Raw genomic sequence first — 20,465 nt, 5'->3', positions numbered from 1 at the left:
GTTTCAACATAATCTGTCACCAACTAGAACTGCATCCGTTGCCATTCGTTGGTTCAGGAAGTGGAATGTCACAGTTTGCGCATTTTAGTTAAACAAGAAACACATTTGCTCTACACAAACAGTACATTGTGAATAGTTTCGGTGAGTATGGATGCATGCTTCTATTTCAAACTAACATGCATGTCAACCGAGTCGCAGCTTCTGTACACACCCCTCTGGTATCCTCACAGAGCTGAGCACTTCATCAATGTATCTTTTATGCCTCTGAATAGCTGACACCATCAGTTCTTTGCAGGGACACAACAGTCATGACCAGAGGTTTGCAATTGAAAAGTGACATAGAGCCCCTGGGTGCTGAAAATCTTTTGGACTTTGTGAGCACCTGAATCCATGCATGCTTCAACCTTCATGGCCCGTCGCCGTGGTCTAGTCGTTACGGCGCACAACTGCTGACCCGAACGTAGTGGGATTGAATCCTGGCTGCATATCAATTGATGCAATATTCTTGAGGCCCATCTGCTTAGATTTAGGTCCACGTTAAAAAAAACGCAGGTGCTCAAAATATCTGAAGCGCTCCACTACTGCATGCCTAATATTCGTATCATGGTTTTTGGACATAAAACCCCCACATTGTTTATTAATCAACCTATTTTCGCAACGTTCACTGTGAATTAATCACACTGTTACTGCTTATAAGGACTGCTTCAGTGTTAAACCAGTCAGTATTATATAAATCTTGGCATTTTTGGGCAGGCTGGATGTTTGATTGCCTTCCGAACCATGTCAAGCAAACAGAAAGAAAGCAGAACGAGCAGGGTTTTCCAGTGCCTTTTGGGAAGTGTTGGCATTTCCCAATACTTCAGCAATCCAGAACCTCTGGTCAAAATACTCATGCTGATAAGGGCACACAAGGCTTCAAAAAAAACAAGGTTACCCGGTTAAACTTGTATAATACAAAAGTAACGCAGCAGGAGCAAACGTATTCAATGCATTACATACAACCATAGCAGAATTATAAATACACGTATATAAATGTACACATAAAATATACATATATACATAAAAATATGTACATATATGCATAAAAAAGAAATAGTGCAACACATCTAAAAAATGGATAGGAAATGGGTGCAGAAGGCTGCACTAGAAATCCAATTTACATAACCATGTTCTACAAAGGCACAGGATAAATTTAGCCTGCTACTTTACTTTTTTTTCCCGGCAGCAGCACTGTGCCTTGGCTTTGTTTCTTGTGTGTTCCTGTTTACAAATGTAATATGCCAATGTAGCCTTGTGCGGCAGAATAGTTTAAGAAATTTCTCAGTGCAGCCAACTGAACAGAAAATAGCTTGCCGGACTGGCATCCTTTCCACCAGATTTTCGCACACATTGGAAAAATGTGCACAATAGTTGATTTCATGTCTGAAGGCCTAATTCAATTATTTTATTTAATTCAGACATGATTCAGAGGTTGCTGCAATGGAACAGATGAGTTTCTCGGGTACACCACTTTCCTTGAGTAGTGCAAAGAATTGGTGTCGTCCATGAAGAGAGCCACCATCCGCTTCATGGAGTGTTCTCTCGCATGTGTACTCACTAGTCCTCAGCTCAAGAAAGCTCTTCACAAGAGTACCAGCGACATGGTACACAACATTTTCATATACCATGTCAGTGGCATCTTGTGAAGATGCCTGCAGATCGGATGGATCAGAGGCCTCCTGCGTGCTGTGGCTTGTATTTGGTGTGCTGCTAGGTGACAACAACGCAGATGCACTCTCCAACAGGGCTTGTTGCTGAGCTAGTTGGTTCATAACTTGAGGAAAAAACTGTAATGACGCAAAGAAGACGGGGACGAAGCGAAGTCCCCGTCGCCCGTGTCTGTCTGTTCGTGTCTTCGCTTCGTCCCCGTCTTCTTTGCGTCATTACAGTTTTTGCACTCTCCAAGTTGGTGAGGAAAGCAATTGTTGTCACCTCACAGTTTCCTTGAGAAAGCTTGAAGAGCTTGCCAATCCAAATATGTTTTAGAGCCGCCACGAATTGGTACACATTTGGTGTCTCATTGCAGCCATGTATTTGATGAATGATTCCAAAAATGTTTTCTAGGGGATCTTGCTGCAAATACCATGTGAAAAGATGAGTGATATCAAAGTCCTCTTTTAAATCAGCCCACAGCAACAACAAAGCTTTGATTGCAATCTGCCAACCTTTAACAGTGTGCGGGTGGTTGTCCCGAGGACTACCAAAGTGCCATTGGGCAATACAACTGATGCATGACTCAAAAGAAGCATGGTGTTCTGACCCATCAGTCGTTGCATACCGCAACATGATGTCCTGATTTTTTAGGGTCGAACTGTTTAGGCTGCCAAAAGCTTATCCATTCTTTCTGTGAACTGAGCTGTAAATTTAGCATCAACAGGAAGCTCTTGAATGGCAATGAGAGTGAGGAGTGCCACAGAGACAGTCACAAAATACTTGTGTGGCATACTTCACTCTTATTTCAGCAAATGGCGTCCTGTAGATATATTGCTCTTTGAGCTTCTTTGCCAATCTTGTTTTTAGGTGTTAAGTTGGTGTGTTAGAGGCGTGATCTATGTTGCGAGTATTTTTGTAAAAGCTTTCAATGTACGCCCAGTCAACAACCTCGGAGCCAATCGGGAGCTTGTGTTTTCTCAAATTATTCCGCGTGCATTCTATCAGGTGTGGGATGTCAAACATGAAGTATAGTTTGCAGTTGTTGACAGTAAAACATGGTTCATGTAGAGAATGGATCAGCATTTTGACAGGCTGGCATTGTTTGACCCTTGATCACAGATGACCGCTTTTACCAACAGACCATTTTTTTTCAAGCTGCATAATTATATATGATAGCATCTTGTGCATTGCAAGAGCTGTGTTGCATTGCAGGACACTGCAAAGGCTATTGGCTGCATCCAAATTCTCGATATGCCACACAGCCATCAGAACGGCTGTATTTGCCACACGAGAAGTCCTTGTGTTTCATCATATGTGTAGCCAATCAATATATCTTTTGATTGATCGTACATCAAATGTCTTTTCAAGACTATTTCATCAAAGAAAAGACAGCATGCTTTGTCTTGCAGAGCCCAACCTTTATTGATTGATTATATTGGATGCATGGCACCTGGAATGATACCAGGTGTCATTGGCATGTCTGCCAGCCAGCGCCTGAGTGTCCGCACATGTGGCAAGGGAAGCATTTCTCTGAGGAAGCGGAGGCCTTTGGAGAATTAAAGAACAAATTGAGAGTGAACTGTTTCATCCGTTTAGACTAATGTTTTTTATTTTGGAAATATACCAAGCCTGATTTGTCCTTTAAGCAGTTCAAAAAGGTCCTTTGGCAAATCCGGTTCAAGCTTGTTTAAAGCCTCCTGCTGCGTTACGCGCCTCGCCTCGTGCCTTTATTTCATACGACCGAGTGCCTTGCGGTACCTTTCACTTCGTGAGTGAAGTGTTAGCAGCTTCTTTTTGGTGCGAGGGGTGTGCACAGATCTGCGTTTTCTTCGCCCACTTTTTGGCGTTTCTTGGGTCTGCTCCGCGCTGCTGCCCTCCTTGGAAAATTGGAGACCGCTCAGACCAGGCTCAGCTGAAAAAAAGAAGACATGGAAGAATGCGAAGGTATCGGCCTTCATCAGTCTTGTAGAGAAAGAAAAAAAATCACGAGTAAGCTATCAGGGAGCAATCACAGGGCTACTTATATACGGACCACTATGTGCTGCCATGTCATTTTTCATTAGAAGCGATGTGTATTCTGCGACTGAGACAGGAATCATAATTGATTTTTACATTCCAAGCATTTTATCTTCAAAGGATCATCTATGACCAAAATATCACAGAAAGCATTGCAGAAATGAACATTTCATGAAATGCTGAACAGAGGCAATGTCATTTACAAAATGGAGGATTTTGAATTATTCATCTCATAAATAGCTATCCGGGCTACATAAGCCACATTTACATGAATGCACACATTGTGCATCCTATTCCGCTGGCCTATCTCGCAGAGCTACACTCATCACAACAAATCGGACAGCACAATTTTCAGTGTGGACCTTGTAGGTCCAACTGCACTCACCTTATTTGAAATATAAGTAATTGTGTGAACTAAATCACTGGTTGCAGCCCTGAACTATATGCATGGTTTTGTCAACATTATAGGCTGTGACAATATTACACAGGCTTAGGTGTCCATATCTATCACGAAAACATCAAGACTTCTTTATGCAGATGCAGGATGTGCACTTTGCAATAATTCTCTCTCTCACGTTTTGCACTTACCATCACTTGGTGAAACCTGTGACGGTGGTGTAGGCCTTCTTTTGGGTGTGCTTGGCGAAGCCGCTCTTGAAAAATAAATGAATATGCTATAAAAGGCTTGCAAGCAGGTACTTTAATAACCACACTTTGCATTGCACGTGTGAATACTGAGCAACAGACTTGTGTAGCAATTTTCACATGTGCCTGAGAAAAACTACTCAGTGTTTTCATCACAGTGGAATGAGCTCAACAAAGAAAGCGCTGAGTCTATGCATTGATGTACAAAAAGAGAAGATGTGTATACCACGCAAAAAAGCATTCTTGCAGGGAGGTTGGTTCGTTGTGAACTCATAACGAGCTCCACAAACACTAGAGGTGTAAGGACGGAAACAGGACAGAGTACAGACTATTTATACTGTGAGATGCCAAAAGCCATTTTCGCTGCTCTATCTCCCTGTTTCTTCATTTTGCGTTTGTGCAGCATGCTATCAGTTCATCCATACCATGTAAACAGTGCACTCAGACATTCTTACTGGAAAGCATGTAAAATGCTACTCTATGAGCGCAAGCTAACAACATTGTTTCCCCCTAGAGTACATTTCCTGCATTTAAGGTTTACGTAAAGCAATTGTTCTCATGGCACTGGTAATTGAAAAACAGATGTGGCATTTCTACGTACTGTTATAATTTCAGAGAACAATCTGCTCGAATGTGCAGGTGTAGAATACAAAATAGTATCGCTGTTTGTTTTTATTTTTTGGAAGCTATTCGTGCAGCATTACAGTGGCACCACCAACCAAATATTCTGTACCCTTTCATTCTAAACAGAAAGGTGAAACATATGCTTGTTCGGTACGCCTACATTCCACTCTAGGGGTGTAGTCTCGGCAGCAGGGGCGGCAACTTCCTTGCAGTAAACTGGTTGTCTGCAATTAAAGTACTCGAACTTAGTCACCCTACGGTAAAAAAAAACTGCTAGGAGAGTAAATACACTAGCAAGCTTTTAAAAGCATGGCACTAAGCATAATAAATGTGCTTGTTTTTAATCTCGACTAAATTACAATTACAGATAATTACGTATGCCGACAATACTCTCTGAATTAAAACTTGATATATGAAACGCAACTCGATCGTGTTCTTGTTTTTCCACTGCTTTTGCGAGTCGAAACGATATTGTAAGACTATAAGGAATTATGGTGTGTAAACGCTAAGCGGAAACAGCGCATTGAAAAAAAAAGAATACAGAAAAGTGAAAGGGCGGCGGTGGGGACGGGTCCAGATTAGAGAGGAAAAAAAAAGTGGCCCCGCGCGACAAGCGCGGCCTGTTTCATGAACATACAAATCCGAGCTTGGCCATGCCTTCGCCCGTTGGAAGCATCACGAGGGAGTAATGAAGAGATAAGCGAAACTGTTTCCGGGAGCTTGCCGAGAGCGAAAAGGGGCAGGTGGTTGTCACGTTTGGTTCGAGGTCCCTCGTCGAGCAGCGCGGCAAGGTGCGCCGAAGTGAAGGCATGCGGACAATTTACGGCGACAAAACACCGAGCAGGCGGTCGGTATGTAAACAGGCACAAAGATAAGGAACGCGGTGGTTTTCGCTTGTTCAACACCGCACACGTTCGAATCTGAGGGCAGTGTCCCAAGTTAGCTACTGGAGCCTTCGCAATAAGTTTGCGAGCGATACTTTCGTCGGCTGCGAACGCCACCCATAAACTACACGGACCTGATGTATACGCACGCATTAAAGCGCTAAAGAAACAGCTGCAGCGAGCACAACAACTATCCCACTCCGTTAATGTTACTAGCACGCATAAGTAGCACTCTGAAGACACGGTACGTTGCATGACACGGTAATCCGAGTTGGTTAGCTTTCATAAGATAGTCGAGGTAACGTCAGGTAGTCAGGCACGCACATATATACTAACGTGAGCAACCATAACTAGCGAACAGCTCCGTTTTTGAGAGGTGACGCCGTGTCGAGCCACAAACTGCAGCCCGCCCACTAATTTTAACATATTATCGCAACCATTTCTCAAACAGACAGCCGCAGCAACAAATGGCAGCAAGGAAATTCGCTGTTCATTAAGCAGTTTCAGGTTATAACGGTGAACGACAGTCAAATCCAAACTTTTTGAACATCTTGGGAAATATATATTAGTGAACGTATAAATACCTGTGGTCAGCATGGATTCTAAAGAAGTGTTCGCCTTCATTCCATGAGGAATCGCACCACTTCGCGCAGCAATGAAGGTGCGATCGCTGCTCCTCGCTCCGGTGGTAAAGTTTGCGTTTCTATGCACTTTCGTGCTTGCGCGTCGTCTGCTGGTGCGCGTCGCAGGCGTGATGGCGGCGGTACCTAGCGGAGCCACGCACAGTCATGTTTACAAAACTTCTTTAAAACTTTGCCTTGTAATACTCGCGGCTGGTTATAGTTTAGTGCAGAAGCACGTTTTTCTTTACTACTGTGTACTACCGTGGCCGCGCTATTTTATTTTTATTAGGCTTACTGGAGCCTTCAGGTACCGCCCCTACCAGGCTCGCTGCAATCGTTTCGACGGTAGCGACGCCTCATGGCCCGGACGCCAAACTGCCATCATGCCTCGGGCCTGCCTAAAGGTAGCATATGGAGTAACTCTACGCTGCGTTAGTGTCACTGGAAAAATTTCAGAGTCCAGCAAAGGTAGGCTGCATGCGGCCAACATTGAGCGGCGGCGGCCATATCCCCTCCAGACCGTTCGACGCATTGTTAGCGAGCGTTGAAAAGACCTGAGTTCTACGCTTGGATATTGTGTTCCGTTCGGTGCAACAGTGATATTTTTCGTGTGTTTCTGCAAGGGGATACCACAAGTGATTCAGGAGTATCGATTGTTATGAATGTAACGATCGTTATGAGCGGTAAGCGCCGTAGCTGTATATGGAACCTGCGGCGATGGTTGTGATGCTTTCAAACTCTCTTTGTGGCATTACACGGCTTCTTTTACGTCAAATGCTGTGTTCGCTAGGTCCCGGGCTAGAAACAATCGTACACGCACTCAGTGCATTCATATTAAATGCTATGTACTTGCGCATTGGGTGGATCTTGAGGTTATGTTTGCGGGCGATTGGAGAGTGTGTGGTTTGTGCGGTCTGTGTTCGAGTACTCGTCGGCGTCCTGCGATTCATTGTCTAAGTGTACAAGAAAGCAGATATATACATTGCTTGCTTGTCGGCAGGTTTATTTTATTCGTATATGGAAGTGTTATTACGACCCGGCCCCTCGTATTTACGTATCGGGGATGTACGACAGCAGACGTTTATGTGGCCAGCTCGAAGTGTTGTGGTTACTGGCGTATTAGTTCCGTAGTCGTGCGGCTGTAGCTGCTAAACACTTGTGCCGTAGCAATTTGTCGTTCTCTTTAAAACGGGTCGCACGGGCACATTCAATCCCGATCAAGGTCCAATTTATTTACTGCGATCAGCTACCCTCTGCGTCTCTGTGCGGATCAAGAAACTCGATCCCGATCGGAATCTAAAGGGCGCCGTGCGAGGCTCGCAATATATCCGAGCCTCGTGCGGCTGTAGCTGCTAAACGTTAGTGCCGTAGCAATTTGTCGGTCTCTTTAAAACGGGCCGCACGGGCACATTCAATCCCGATCAAGGTCGAATTTATTTACTGCGATCAGCTCCCCTCTGCGTCTCAGTGCGGATCAAGAAACTAGATCCCGATCGGAATCTAAAGGGCGCCGTGCGAGGCTCGCAATATATCCGAGCCTCGTGCGGCTGTAGCTGCTAAACGTTAGTGCCGTAGCAATTTGTCGTTCTCTTTAAAACGGGCCGCACGGGCACATTCAATCCCGATCAAGGTCGAATTTATTTACTGCGATCAGCTCCCCTCTGCGTCTCAGTGCGGATCAAGAACCTCGATCCCGATCGGAATCTAAAGGGCGCCGTGCGAGGCTCGCAATATTTCCGAGCCTCGTGCGGCTGTAGCTGCTAAACGTTAGTGCCGTAGCAATTTGTCGTTCTCTTTAAAACGGGCCGCACGGGCACATTCAATCCCGATCAAGGTCGAATTTATTTACTGCGATCAGCTCCCCTCTGCGTCTCAGTGCGGATCAAGAAACTCGATCCCGATCGGAATCTAAAGGGCGCCTGGCGAGGCTCGCAATATATCCGAGCCTCGTGCGGCTGTAGCTGCTAAACGTTAGTGCCGTAGCAATTTGTCGTTCTCTTTAAAACGGGCCGCACGGGCACATTCAATCCCGATCAAGGTCGAATTTATTTACTGCGATCAGCTCCCCTCTGCGTCTCAGTGCGGATCAAGAAACTCGATCCCGATCGGAATCTAAAGGGCGCCGTGCGACGCTCGCAATATTTCCGAGCCTCGTGCGGCTGTAGCTGCTAAACGTTAGTGCCGTAGCAATTTGTCGTTCTCTTTAAAACGGGCCGCACGGGCACATTCAATCCCGATCAAGGTCGAATTTATTTACTGCGATCAGCTCCCCTCTGCGTCTCAGTGCGGATCAAGAAACTCGATCCCGATCGGAATCTAAAGGGCGCCGTGCGAGGCTCGCAATATTTCCGAGCCTCGTGCGGCTGTAGCTGCTGAACGCTAGTGCCGTAGCAATTTGTCGGTCTCTTTAAAACGGGCCGCACGGGCACATTCAATCCCGATCAAGGTCGAATTTATTTACTGCGATCACCTCCCCTCTGCGTGTCAGTGCGGATCAAGAAACTCGATCCCGATCGGAATCTAAAGGGCGCCGTGCGAGGCTCGCAATATTTCCGAGCCTCGTGCGGCTGTAGCTGCTAAACGCTAGTGCCGTAGCAATTTGTCGTTCTGTTTAAAACGGGTCGCACGGGCACATTCAATCCCGAGCAAGGTTGAATTTATTTGCTGCCATCAGCTCCCCTCTGCGTCTCTGTGCGGATCAAGAAACTCGATCCCGATCGGAATCTAAAGGGCGCCGTGTGAGGCTGGCAATATTTCCGAGCCTCGTGCCGCTGTAGCTGCTAAACGCTAGTGCCGTAGCAATTTGTTCTCTTTAAAACGGGTCCCACAGGCACATTCAAGCCTGATCAAGGTCGAATTTATATACTGCGATCAGCTCCCCTCTGCGTCTCAGTGCGGATCAAGAAACTCGATCCCGATCGGAATCTAAAGGGCGCCGTGCGAGGCTTGCAATATTTCCGAGCCTCGTGCGGCTGTAGCTGCTAAACGCTAGTGCCGTAGCAATTTGTCGTTCTCTTTAAAACGGGTCCCACGGGCACATTCAATCCCGATCAATGTCGAATTTATTTACTGCGATCAGCTCCCCTCTGCGTCTCAGTGCGGATCAAGAAACTCGATCCCGATCGGAATCTAAAGGGCGCCGTGCGAGGCTCGCAATATTTCCGAGCCTCGTGCGGCTGTAGCTGCTAAACGCTAGTGACGTAGCAATTTGTCGTTCTCTTTAAAACGGGTCCCATGGGCACATTCAATCCCGATCAAGGTCGAATTTATATACTGCGATCAGCTCGCCTCTGCGTCTCAGTGCGGATCAAGAAACTCGATCCCGATCGGAATCTAAAGGGCGCCGTGTGAGGCTCGCAATATTTCCGAGGCTCGTGCGGCTGTAGCTGCTAAACGCTAGTGGCGTAGCAATTTATCGTTCTCTTTAAAACGGGTCCCACGGGCACATTCAATCCCGATCAAGGTCGAATTTATATACTGCGATCAGCTCCCCTCTGCGTCTCAGTGCGGATCAAGAAACTCGATCCCGATCGGAATCTAAAGGGCGCCGTGCGAGGCTTGCAATATTTCCGAGCCTCGTGCGGCTGTAGCTGCTAAACGCTAGTGCCGTAGCAATTTGTCGTTCTCTTTAAAACGGGTCCCACGGGCACATTCAATCCCGATCAAGGTCGAATTTATTTACTGCGATCACCTCCCCTCTGCGTGTCAGTGCGGATCAAGAAACTCGATCCCGATCGGAATCTAAAGGGCGCCGTGCGAGGCTCGCAATATTTCCGAGCCTCGTGCGGCTGTAGCTGCTAAACGCTAGTGCCGTAGCAATTTGTCGTTCTGTTTAAAACGGGTCGCACGGGCACATTCAATCCCGAGCAAGGTTGAATTTATTTGCTGCCATCAGCTCCCCTCTGCGTCTCTGTGCGGATCAAGAAACTCGATCCCGATCGGAATCTAAAGGGCGCCGTGTGAGGCTGGCAATATTTCCGAGCCTCGTGCCGCTGTAGCTGCTAAACGCTAGTGCCGTAGCAATTTGTTCTCTTTAAAACGGGTCCCACAGGCACATTCAAGCCCGATCAAGGTCGAATTTATATACTGCGATCAGCTCCCCTCTGCGTCTCAGTGCGGATCAAGAAACTCGATCCCGATCGGAATCTAAAGGGCGCCGTGCGAGGCTTGCAATATTTCCGAGCCTCGTGCGGCTGTAGCTGCTAAACGCTAGTGCCGTAGCAATTTGTCGTTCTCTTTAAAACGGGTCCCACGGGCACATTCAATCCCGATCAATGTCGAATTTATTTACTGCGATCAGCTCCCCTCTGCGTCTCAGTGCGGATCAAGAAACTCGATCCCGATCGGAATCTAAAGGGCGCCGTGCGAGGCTCGCAATATTTCCGAGGCTCGTGCGGCTGTAGCTGCTAAACGCTAGTGGCGTAGCAATTTATCGTTCTCTTTAAAACTGGGTCCCACGGGCACATTCAATCCCGATCAAGGTCGAATTTATATACTGCGAATCAGCTCCCTCTGAGTCTCAGTGCGGATCAAGAAACTCGATCCCGATCGGAATCAAAAGGGCGCCGTGCGAGGCTCGCAATATTTCCGAGCCTCGTGCGGCTGTAGCTGCTAAACGCTAGTGCCGTAGCAATTTATCGTTCTCTTTAAAACGGGTCCCACGGGCACATTCAATCCTGATCAAGGTCGAATTTATTTACTGCAATCAGCTCCCCTCTGCGTCTCTGTGCGGATCAAGAAACTCGATCCCGATCGGAATCTAAAGGGCGCCGTGCGAGGCTCGCAATATTTCCGAGCCTCGTGCGGCTGTAGCTGCTAAACACTAGTGCCGTAGCAATTTATCGTTCTCTTTAAAACGGGTCCCACGGGCACATTCAATCCTGATCAAGGTCGAATTTATTTACTGCAATCAGCTCCCCTCTGCGTCTCTGTGCGGATCAAGAAACTCGATCCCGATCGGAATCTAAAGGGCGCCGTGCGAGGCTCGCAATATTTCCGAGGCTCGTGCGGCTGTAGCTGCTAAACGCTAGTGGCGTAGCAATTTATCGTTCTCTTTAAAACGGGTCCCACGGGCACATTCAATCCTGATCAAGGTCGAATTTATTTACTGCAATCAGCTCCCCTCTGCGTCTCAGTGAGGATCAAGAAACTCGATCCCGATCGGAATCTAAAGGGCGCCGTGCGAGGCTCGCAATATTTCCGAGCCTCGTGCGGCTGTAGCTGCTAAACGCTAGTGGCGTAGCAATTTATCGTTCTCTTTAAAACGGGTCCCACGGGCACATTCAATCCTGATCAAGGTCGAATTTATTTACTGAAATCAGCTCCCCTCTGCGTCTCTGTGCGGATCAAGAAACTCGATCCCGATCGGAATCTAAAGGGCGCCGTGCGAGGCTCGCAATATTTCCGAGCCTCGTGCGGCTGTAGCTGCTAAACGCTAGTGCCGTAGCAATTTGTCGTTCTCTTTAAACGGGTCCCACGGGCACATTCAATCCTGATCAAGGTCGAATTTATTTACTGAAATCAGCTCCCCTCTGCGTCTCAGTGCGGATCAAGAAACTCGATCCCGATCGGAATCTAAAGGGCGCCGTGCGAGGCTCGCAATATTTCCGAGCCTCGTGCGGCTGTAGCTGCTAAACACTAGTGCCGTAGCAATTCGTCGTTTTCTTTAAAACGGGCCGCACGGGCACATTCAATCCCGATCAAGGTCGAATTTATTTACTGCGATCAGCTCCCCTCTGCGTCTCAGTGCGGATCAAGAAACTCGATCCCGATCGGAATCTAAAGGGCGCCGTGCCAGGCTCGCATTTACGAGCCTCGTGCGGCTGTAGCTGCTAAACACTAGTGCCGTAGCAATTCGTCGTTTTCTTTAAAACGGGCCGCACGGGCACATTCAATCCCGATCAAGGTCGAATTTATTTACTGCGATCAGCTCCCCTCTGCGTCTCAGTGCGGATCAAGAAACTCGATCCCGATCGGAATCTAAAGGGCGCCGTGCGAGGCTCGCAATATTTCCGAGCCTCGTGCGGCTGTAGCTGCTAAACGCTAGTGCCGTAGCAATTTATCGTTCTCTTTAAAATGGGTCCCACGGGCACATTCAATCCTGATCAAGGTCGAATTTATTTACTGCAATCAGCTCCTTTCTGCGTCTCTGTGCGGATCAAGAAACTCGATCCCGATCGGAATCTAAAGGGCGCCGTGCGAGGCTCGCAATATTTCCGAGCCTCGTGCGGCTGTAGCTGCTAAACACTAGTGCCGTAGCAATTTATCGTTCTCTTTAAAACGGGTCCCACGGGCACATTCAATCCTGATCAAGGTCGAATTTATTTACTGCAATCAGCTCCCCTCTGCGTCTCTGTGCGGATCAAGAAACTCGATCCCGATCGGAATCTAAAGGGCGCCGTGCGAGGCTCGCAATATTTCCGAGGCTCGTGCGGCTGTAGCTGCTAAACGCTAGTGGCGTAGCAATTTATCGTTCTCTTTAAAACGGGTCCCACGGGCACATTCAATCCTGATCAAGGTCGAATTTATTTACTGCAATCAGCTCCCCTCTGCGTCTCAGTGAGGATCAAGAAACTCGATCCCGATCGGAATCTAAAGGGCGCCGTGCGAGGCTCGCAATATTTCCGAGCCTCGTGCGGCTGTAGCTGCTAAACGCTAGTGGCGTAGCAATTTATCGTTCTCTTTAAAACGGGTCCCACGGGCACATTCCATCCTGATCAAGGTCGAATTTATTTACTGAAATCAGCTCCCCTCTGCGTCTCTGTGCGGATCAAGAAACTCGATCCCGATCGGAATCTAAAGGGCGCCGTGCGAGGCTCGCAATATTTCCGAGCCTCGTGCGGCTGTAGCTGCTAAACGCTAGTGCCGTAGCAATTTGTCGTTCTCTTTAAAACGGGTCCCACGGGCACATTCAATCCTGATCAAGGTCGAATTTATTTACTGAAATCAGCTCCCCTCTGCGTCTCAGTGCGGATCAAGAAACTCGATCCCGATCGGAATCTAAAGGGCGCCGTGCGAGGCTCGCAATATTTCCGAGCCTCGTGCGGCTGTAGCTGCTAAACACTAGTGCCGTAGCAATTCGTCGTTTTCTTTAAAACGGGCCGCACGGGCACATTCAATCCCGATCAAGGTCGAATTTATTTACTGCGATCAGCTCCCCTCTGCGTCTCAGTGCGGATCAAGAAACTCGATCCCGATCGGAATCTAAAGGGCGCCGTGCCAGGCTCGCATTTACGAGCCTCGTGCGGCTGTAGCTGCTAAACACTAGTGCCGTAGCAATTCGTCGTTTTCTTTAAAACGGGCCGCACGGGCACATTCAATCCCGATCAAGGTCGAATTTATTTACTGCGATCGGCTCCCCTCTGCGTCTCAGTGCGGATCAAGAAACTCGATCCCGATCGGAATCTAAAGGGCGCCGTGCCAGGCTCGCATTTACGAGCCTCGTGCGGCTGTAGCTGCTAAACACTAGTGCCGTAGCAATTCGTCGTTTTCTTTAAAACGGGCCGCACGGGCACATTCAATCCCGATCAAGGTCGAATTTATTTACTGCGATCAGCTCGCCTCTGCGTCTCTGTGCGGATCAAGAAACTTGATACCGATCGGAATCTAAAGGGCGCCGTGCCAGGCTCGCATTTACGAGCCTCGTGCGGCTGTAGCTGCTAAACACTAGTGCCGTAGCAATTCGTCGTTTTCTTTAAAACGGGCCGCACGGCCACATTCAATCCCGATCAAGGTCGAATTTATTTACTGCGATCAGCTCGCCTCTGCGTCTCTGTGCGGATCAAGAAACTTGATACCGATCGGAATCTAAAGGGCGCCGTGCCAGGCTCGCATTTACGAGCCTCGTGCGGCTGTAGCTGCTAAACACTAGTGCCGTAGCAATTCGTCGTTTTCTTTAAAACGGGCCGCACGGGCACATTCAATCCCGATCAAGGTCGAATTTATTTACTGCGATCAGCTCGCCTCTGCGTCTCTGTGCGGATCAAGAAACTTGATACCGATCGGAATCTAAAGGGCGCCGTGCGAGGCTCGCATTATTTGCGAACGCGCAGTTGCCATTTTCTCAAAGTTTTATCAAAGAAATGAGCTATTTGAAAAATTCATTCAGGAGAGATGTGGAATGTTTGTGTGCGGAAATACGTGAAATGTGTGTGCAGCTGCGTGCCTTTATGACCAATTCTGCCGCTGATATTGTAAAAATTGCACGATATTTGTAGGTATATGAATCTCTTCCGCAATATTGTTTTGTCTGCATTCCTGGTGCGTGAACAGGAGTGCAGTTATTTTCAAGTCGCATAGTATTTTTGTAGATGACACACCTTCCCCTGAGGAGGCGGGTTACCTGAATTACGCAATTAACAAGAAAAGTGGAAATTTTAAGGGCTCGTTTTTCTGTTATACACAGAGTATTTCAGATAACGGCCTGTAAGGTGATTGGAATGTGAGATGTTAAACGTGCAACGAAAGGACACTGAAAATTGGGAACACGTTTGTTGGAGTTAACTCTCCTTTTACTGTACCGTTGGTAGAAAATGACAGACGAGACAAATTGGAGACATAACGGCTATTGGGATCTTCAGGCTTTCAAAATCTTGCTGGACCAAGCGTGGAAGAACAGCTACTTGCTTCTCGTACTCTTTACAGCTTTCTTTTGCTCGAAGGGCATATTACCATTTCTGCTCAATTGCTTTATGCAGTGGCCAAAATTAGCACCTTCAGAATGGCAAGCGTACGCAAACTCTGTGTGCAGCTGTGTGCCTTGGCTTCATTATCTGTCGGTTTTCATTAAGGATGCAATCAAAAAGACAACGCAAAGGTAAACAGTAAATATTTATTTTTCAAAAGTAACATGTCACTGAAGAAATACTGAAAGTGTCTTAAACTGTCTTTATTGATACACCAAGTACTCACATGATTGCGACAGCACGTGACAAAAGCAGATACTAAACACAAGAAGCACTGAACCGTAAGCCTAGTAGAGACGAACCGTACAACCATCCCTTTGGCATGGCTGAGTTTAGAGCTTCCTTGAACAGTTGTCACAAGTCTGCGCCGGGAGCTGACAGAGTCATGTACATAATGATGCATCTCCATCCCGACGCGCAGATGGTGCTCTTGAGTATTTATAACAAGATCTGGACCGCAGGATATATTTCTTTAGCATGGAAAGAGGCTATCGTAATCGCCGTCTTAAAAGAAGGCAAAGATCCATCTTGTGCAGCAAGCTACCGGCCAATAGCTCTGACAAGTTGCCTTTGTAAGTTATTTGAAAAGATGATAAATCGCCGGTTGTTGTACTTCCTTGAAACTAATAAGCTGCTCGATATGTATCAGTGTGGTTTCAGGGAAGGTCGTTCAACAACGGACCATCTCGTGCGTATTGAGGCCTACATTCGGGATGCCTTTATCCACAAACAGTTTTTCCTCTCCGTGTTTCTTGATATGGAGAAGGCGTATGACACTACCTGGCGATTCGGAATCTTGAAAGACCTCTCCGAAATTGGTATTCGAGGTAACATGCTAAACGTGATAGAAAGTTACCTAAGTGACCGCACCTTTCGCGTCAGAGTAGGAAGTGCTCTGTCCAAGCCATTTATACAAGAGACTGGTGTACCGCAAGGCGGTGTGCTAAGCTGTACCCTTTTCATACTAAAAATGACCTCTCTACGGTCATTCATTCCGCGAAACATGTTTTATTTAGTCTACGTAGATAATGTTCAGATTGGGTTTAAGTCCTGTAATCTTGCAATATGTGAGCGGCAGGTACAGTTAGGCCTCAATAAAGTGTCAGCCTGGGCAAATGAGAATGGGCTCAAATTAAACCCCCAGAAGAGCTCCTGCGTTCTTTTTTCAAGAAAGAGAGGCCCAACCCCTCAGCCCGATATCCATCTACAAGGGCACCGCATACCTTTAAGCGCAGAACAGAAATTTTTGGGTGTGATCCTAGACTCAAAGCTGCCCTTTGTATCTCACATTAAAAACGTGAAATATAAATGCCTTAAAACCATAAACATACTAAAAATTCTCTCACACACAGCATGGGGTAGTGATAGAAAATGTCGCATGAGACTTTAAAAATGCCTCATACGCACACGCTTGCATTATGGTTCTGTAATTTATCATTCTGCTGCCTCAAGTACGTTGAAGATGCTAGATCCTGTGCATCATCTGGGCATCCGGCTGGCTACTGGTGCATTCAGAAGAAGTCCAGTGGAGAGCCTTTAAGTGGAATCTAATGAATGGTCGCTTCATCATCAAAGGTCATATTTAAGCTTTACATATTTCCTTAATGTACACTCGGATCAACAGCGTCCCACTTACACAACTATAAATGATATGACCACAGCCACAGTGTATAGTAGTCAACCTGCAGCGAGACGTCCCTTCTCGCTGCGGGTGAGGAACCTAAGTGATGAAATGGATGTCCCTCTTGAGCATGTGTTAATGCGCCCTGCAAGGTCGGTGCCACCGTGGCAGTGGCAGGTATTAGAATGCGACATGTCTTTTGTGGAGGTAACTAAGCACGCTCCAGAAATACACATTCAAATGCACTACCTAGAGTTACAGTCAAAATACTCGTGCCCTGCATTTTTTACGGACGCATCAAAATCTAAGGTAGGCGTGTCCTACGCTGCTGTGGGTCCATCGTTCTCTGAATGCGAGAGGCTGCAACCAGAGACGAGTATTTTTACAGCTGAGGCTTACACACTCCTTTCTGCTGTTAAATACATCCATAGTACAAGGCTCCAAAAGGCGGTTATCTATACAGACTCGCTAAGTGTTGTTAAAGCCCGGAAGTCACTAAAAACAAATAAAAATCCAGTTCTTCTTCAACTGTTTTCAATCCTGTGCAAAGCCTGTTTGTCAGAACAACGTGTGATAATATGCTGGGTCCCCGGGCACAGGCGCATTGAAGGCAATGTACTCGCTGACAGCATGGCGACTTCCATAGGAACGAAATCTGTGAATCCCTCTATAGGTCTTCCTGCCTTAGATCTTAAAGCATTCGTGCGTAGGACTACTGGCAGCGATTATGGGATACCAGGAGATCTAACAAGCTCCACCTAATTAAACCAAAGATAGGAAAATGGCCTCCTCGTAGTAAAGTACGACGCACTGAGGTCGCTCTCTGTCGGCTAAGAATAGGCCATACATATGGTACGCACGCTTACCTGCTTCTTGGAAATGATCCCCCCATCTGTGGTGAATGTGGTGAGACACTAACGGTCGTCCACGCATTACTAGAATGCCGCAAACTTGACGCACTAAGAAAAAAGCATTTTTGCCTGGCATTTAGACAAAGAATACCACTACACCCAGCGCTATTCCTCGGCACAGATCCTTTATTCAGCACAGGTTCTGTTTTAAGTTTTTTAAACGAATGCCAAGCATTGCATGTCATTGCTCCATTTGTACCGTAGAGCAGGCTCTCAGGAGAGGCTGCTGCTGCGACAGTTTTAAGAGGCACGTGTCTCCACGCTCTTTTGGTTAAAGGCCTTGTTGAGGCATTAGTGCCTCGTTTACACAACGCCAGCGAAACTTCTAATCTCTCTTGCGATATACTTTTAATATACTTTAATCTCTCACCTCTACCAACTGTAGCCCATAGCCCACCGCACTACATTCATCATGCCTTCATTGGTTGTATATATTTTACAGCATGATATCACACACACATCGTAAATCATGGCCCATCTACATCCCAGCATAAATTGACATGGCGCTCTTTGGCCTGATTTGGCCCTTGCGCCACAAAACACCAATACATCTTCATCTATTGTATATTGTCTGCCTTCTCGATTGCGGAGTATGCAGTACGCAATACATAGGTCAGACAGACACTGCCTTCTGCGCCCGCTTTAATAACCATCGTTCACATGTAATTTCGCTGCCGCATCTTCCTCATTGCTTTTTTAGCGCAAAAAATGACACCACAAGAAAGAAGACGGAACACAGCAATTGTCAAGCCTTGTTTACACTAACTGCTATCCTAAAAAAGAGTCGTGACACCACCACCCGAGAATTATCAGAAGCTTTTTTCATTCAATCATTGGGGCCGCAGTGCATTAGTGCGCCTTCTATTACCTTGTTTTCTTCTGAATTTTGCTTTTTGGGTGCGCTTTCATGATTGCGCTCAGGTGTCCAAGGTGTGGTGGTTGTGCGCATAGGGTGCACGGCGCATGTCCTACCGGTGTCTGGTCGCTATAAAGAGTGGAGTGACGCAATAAACCATGTCAATTGAGAGTAGCGCTGCGTTCCGTCTCCTTTCTTGTGGTGTCGTTTTTTGCGCTACAAAAACATTATGGATTCTCACCAACTAGCCCGCCAGCGCATTCTGTTGAGCATCTTCCTCTGTTTCCGCATATAAATTCCGAAAACCAGCCATTTGATTCGATCAAGGTTATACTCTTACAAAGCGGTTTCTACAGTACAAGGGAGCGTGAACAGCGCGAATCATATATGATTATTAGATTTAATACATTGAAGGCAGCACTAACTATCAATCCGGCCATATTGTCTTCAATTCGCGCTCTGGAAGATTCAAGGAACCGGCGTGGAACCGGCGCTGCTATGGCTGCGTCGTTCACGAACTTCTTGCTTATGGTGCAGGTGTTTACGAGTCAAGCATCATGCGGATTCTTCTATGACCTTCACTCGGAAGAAAATTCAGCATTTACACCACTGGGCGCCACTGCGCGTTGCTCATCTACACAGCTAGACGCCATTGCGCATCGCACTATGTCGATCCCAAAGGCTACAAATGACGGCGGACACGACTCTGGTCTAGGGACTTGCACGGCCGTCGATTTCGGAGAGTGCCCGGTGCCGGATCAACAACCTTGTGCCACTGCGGCAGGTTACAGCAGCCTACATAGGGAGCACAACATCAGTCTCAGTTTGGGGCGTGGAACCGGCGCTGCTATGGCTGCGTCGTTCACGAACTTCTTGCTTATTGTGCAGGTTAGTTGCAGTTTACTGCTCCTCTTCGCATTCTTTTAGCATTGCCGGTTCCACCCCGTGTTCTCTTTTTGAATGCGTGTGACAGCAAGCACGTGAGATATCCTGTGTACGGTAGACGACACCGTTTTACTCTTTTGCGCTGTCGGGCATTCTATCTACTGCTGCTTTTGTTGTTATGCGGGGACGTCGACAGTAATCCGGGCCTAACTGAGGCAGTCCTGAAGGAATTACTTAAAGGCAAAACGGAGATTAAAAATAGACTGACTGAAATTGAAAACAGCCAAACCACGAACAGTCAAGTGATCATTGACCTTAGTGAGCGAATGAGTAAGCTCGAATCGAAATTTGATAAGTTAGAATAATTGCAACGAGCCGTTGAAGGATGAAAGACCAAATCGGACGTACTACAGGCAGGAATCAAATCCATAGAAGCTAAGGTTGATGACCTCGAAAACAGATATCGACGTTGCAATTGAGTTTTCTATGGAATAGAGGATAACGATCCACACGAGACGCATCGATCATGCGAAACGCACATTCCGCAATTATGTCAAACAAACCTGGGGGTCCAAGGAATTCAAATTGATAGAGCCCATAGATTGGGCAAGTTTGTCGCTGGAAAAAAGCGGCCCATAATTGCCAAATTCCTCGCAAGCAAAGACAAACAAGCAATACTGAACAACGTAAGAAAATTGAAAGGTACTTCGGTGGGCGTATCGAAGGATTTTTCGGAAAGCGTGCGAAGGAAAAGAAGAGAGTTGTGGAATTTCGCGAAGACAAATCAGAAAGAGGGCGAGAGAGTACAGCTGAAATATGATACCCTTTATCTCAACAACGCCAAATATATCTTTGATGAATCACTAGGGCAAGTGGTACGTCACACATGACATGTTACAACTAACGAGCAACTTTCAATGTTATTAAATTGCAGAAGCATCAAAAACAAAATTGATGAATTTTCTAGCCTACTGGATATTACAAGACCATGCGTGGTGCTTGGCACGGAGTCGTGGCTTAACAG

Source organism: Rhipicephalus sanguineus, chromosome 6, assembly GCF_013339695.2.
Source record: "Rhipicephalus sanguineus isolate Rsan-2018 chromosome 6, BIME_Rsan_1.4, whole genome shotgun sequence".
NCBI classification, from domain to species: domain Eukaryota; kingdom Metazoa; phylum Arthropoda; class Arachnida; order Ixodida; family Ixodidae; genus Rhipicephalus; species Rhipicephalus sanguineus.
The sequence above is the reverse complement of the archived record's forward strand: the minus strand, read 5'-3'. Positions refer to the sequence as shown.